Consider the following 3,609-nt stretch of genomic DNA (forward strand, 5'->3'; position numbering starts at 1 on the left):
GAAATTGCATTCTACCCACAACCAGTGATCTTGAGAGAGGACCCTGAACTGCAGATGCGATTCAGCTCCAGCTGACCCCTTGATTGCAGCTTGGTGATTTCTTAAGCAGAGAAGTCAGTTAACCAGTAACCAGACTTCTGACCTTAGAAACCATGAGATAATTCATGTGTTGCATTAAGGTGCTGTTTGTAGCAATTTGTTAAGCAGCAATATAAAACTAAAATAACTAATACATTTCCTTCCACCTTATCTCAAGTCAGGTCAGGTGCTTCAAAAACCATTTTGTAATCATGAAGGAAAGACCGGGGATTACAAAGCTCCTGGTACTGACCTTTTCTTCTTCTAAACCAAGGTCAGCAACTGCCTTTTTCTAAACTTTTTTTAAGCCATAAAAAGAAATGTCTATCTGTATAAACCCATACAAGTTAGCATGCTTTTCTTTTACTTGCAGTTGAAATCATTTCCAACTGATCAAGCAAGCTTCCAAAAGCAGCATGAGCAAATTCTTATTTATTCATTGGCAAGCATTTATAAGGAATATGTAATGTTCCAGATAGGGAGAAAAATCCACCAGAAATTAAAAAAAAAAAAAAAAGGCAACCAAAACACCAACTTTGCCCTCTATAAGCTCAGAGCCTAGTGTTGGGGAGGTAGGAGATGGAAAGGCAGAGACATAAAGATAAAATCAAAATGTCATGCTTAGGCTGGGATAGATATAAGCAGAAGGTTTGGGGAAAGCTCAAAGAAGAAGCACCTAGCACAGACTTTTGAGGTGGTGGGGAGAGAATCCAGAAGTTTGGAATGTGCAGCAGAGTTATGAGAAACGAGAACAAGTTACTTGGAAGAAGTAAAGGTTTTATAAGAATTCTGCTGTGGATGCTGCCCACCCACCCTGCCCTGGGACAGAGCATTATGTCACCCAGAGAAATGCAAAAGGCACATGCTACTCTGTCCTGCCTTGCTCCCTAGATTATTGCCTTAGGCAGCTACCCCAGACAAAACCACATCCAGAGAGCGGCTGACTGATGGGGAATCTAGGTCAAGGTCTTTCAGGAATGTGCTGTGCACAGGGAATGTAAGAAAAGAGAAATGGATTTGACAGGGAGGGTAAGCCCCTCAGTCTTTGAAGTAGAATCTTGGAAGACTTCAGGCTGGGTCAAACTATGTCATCTCTCCTATTGGATTATGGTTCTTAAGCCTAGGAATTTGCTTGGAAATCATAGAAAGCCATTGTAAATCTCCTTTCAAAAAGCAAAAGAACAAATATGTTGAAATTACAAAATGTGAGTTCCAAAACAGGGCCTAGGGAAAAACACTGAAGGTAAAAAGATATTGCAGAAAGTTGAGAGCCACAATAAAATAAATCTTATTTTATCCATTGACCTATTTATTTGAGGAGCAAAAATAGTTTGGAATGGCTGGGAAAGAAGAGGTAACTTCAGGACATGGAGAACTAAATGGCTTTCCACTCTCAGAAGGCATTCTATCCAATTTTGACTCATTTCCCAGATGCTGGGGAAGCTGCCTTAGTAGAAGCAGTTAAGGACTTTGACCCAGGCCTAGGATTTTTTATTATCTCATTTATTTTTTGAAAAAGTCATATTTACTGATATTTAATATATATACAGTCAATACACCCTTTCTCTGTGTACAGTTTGATCAATTTGACAAATATGCACACTAGAAAGAAGGCAGAGAATATTTCCACCACAGCCAGACTTCCCTCCTGCCCCTGGAAGCCCCACTCCAGGCAACCACTGCTTTAATTTATGTCCCTATAGGTTTTCCTTTCCTAGGATGTCATACAAATGGAATCTCATGCTAAATAGCCTTTTGTGTCTGACTGACTTCTTGCACTTACAATAATGCAAGACCAATTTTTAAAAGCTTTAATGTTCTTTGCCAAGGTCATCTTTCTTTTTGATCTAAGTGTTCATGCTTGTCTTAACAAATTCACTGAAGTATGACTGTAGACCTTAAATTGAGTCTGGGGAATACCGGGCAGTTTCTTTTGATAATTATTCTGATGTGTTGGCTCAAATTACACTTGCACAGTGCAAATAATACCACTAGTAGTAAATGTATACATGCATATTGTTCTATTGATTAGCATTTAGAAATGCATAACTTCCTTTTGATAAACCAAGATTATTTATAGACCTGTACTCTTGCCCGTTAGGAACTTGCAAGTGTAATTAAAAAGACAGCATAGAATTAAATCATGGAAGGTGATTGCTGAAAGAGGGCTTAGTGATCATCTAGTCTCACATCATAGAATTTCGCATTTGGCAGTGGGTTTTAAGATTCTCCAGACCTTCCTGTCATTTTAGATTTGAATTTCCCTGGGGTGGCAAGCTCCAGAGCAGACAGATGGGGTACTTAAATGTGGGAAGCTAGCCAGTTGACAGCAATGGCACCTGAGGCAAACTGAAGAGGGTATAGTGGTGCCTATGGTAATTCAAATTCAATTTAAAAAAACAAACACTATGAAAAGTCAATTAATACGTATGTCTGGGCATGATTCAGTCCTTGAGTCATCGTACTGGTATCTTTTCTCCAAGCTTTCAGTTAGGAGAGAAGATACTCCCAAGGTCCTCTCACCAGTTCCATGTGTGCCACTCTGACTTTTAGCTGCCAACACAGCATTCCTCATTACAGGATTTTGTCAACCCTTAACTCCTACTCTGCCTCATCTCACCAGGCAGGCAAGATGGGGTAGGGAATTAAATTGCCCCTCCTAGAACAGCTATCAACCTCAATTGATGGAAATTTATGACAAATATCCCATCTCCCTCAGTCTACGGGAGCTGGATAAGTGAGGTGCATATTATACACTGGCCTCCAGGATTCCTAAGGGAGTTGAGAGTACCTGTTTCCATGGTAGACTCCTGTGTGATAAAGTATCCTTTATGTCTGGTGTCCTTTCCTTGTCTCACTTTCTCATTTCCTACCAGGCTTTCTGGAAACCACTGCCAATTGATCTACTTGAATATGCATCCTCATTTGAGGGTCTGATTCTGGGAGATTTCAAATTTGTCTAGCCAGGGAGTGCTTCAACATCCCCTGATATGAAGGACCTACTCCATCCCAAGTCCCTTGAAACTCTCTTTAGATATCTCTAACCCATAGAAATATCATTCCCTTTCTGGGATGAAAACTTGACTGGTAGTGATGGGCAGGCATCTAGGGGTCCACTCTCTGAGACAACGTACTTTGTGTGAACTTGTCTAGAAACTCCCTCTTTAGAAAGAACCACTCAGCACCATTTTTAGTCACCTTATTCTACCTAATATAGAATATATTCTACACTTCCCTCATTTATCTATGAAGAAATATTAATTGGTACACAAAGCCAGGAAATAGAATCTAGAATAAAAAATACCCAGGAGAAGGAAAATCTCTCCAAATCTGGGAGTTGGAGAAATGTACTCAACTTTTCTCATTAAGTAAGATGGATTACTATACTAAGTAAATCTTTATTTACTACTACTACTGTGAGACCTGGTTAAATGTTAGGAGAGACCACTCCTCCATATTTATCCTAAACAAAGTCATCGTATTAGAGCACTATATGCCTACCCATGTTTATAGCAGCACAATTCACAATAG

This window comes from Sciurus vulgaris (assembly GCF_902686455.1).
Source record: "Sciurus vulgaris genome assembly, chromosome: 3".
Classification (NCBI taxonomy): Eukaryota; Metazoa; Chordata; class Mammalia; order Rodentia; family Sciuridae; genus Sciurus; species Sciurus vulgaris.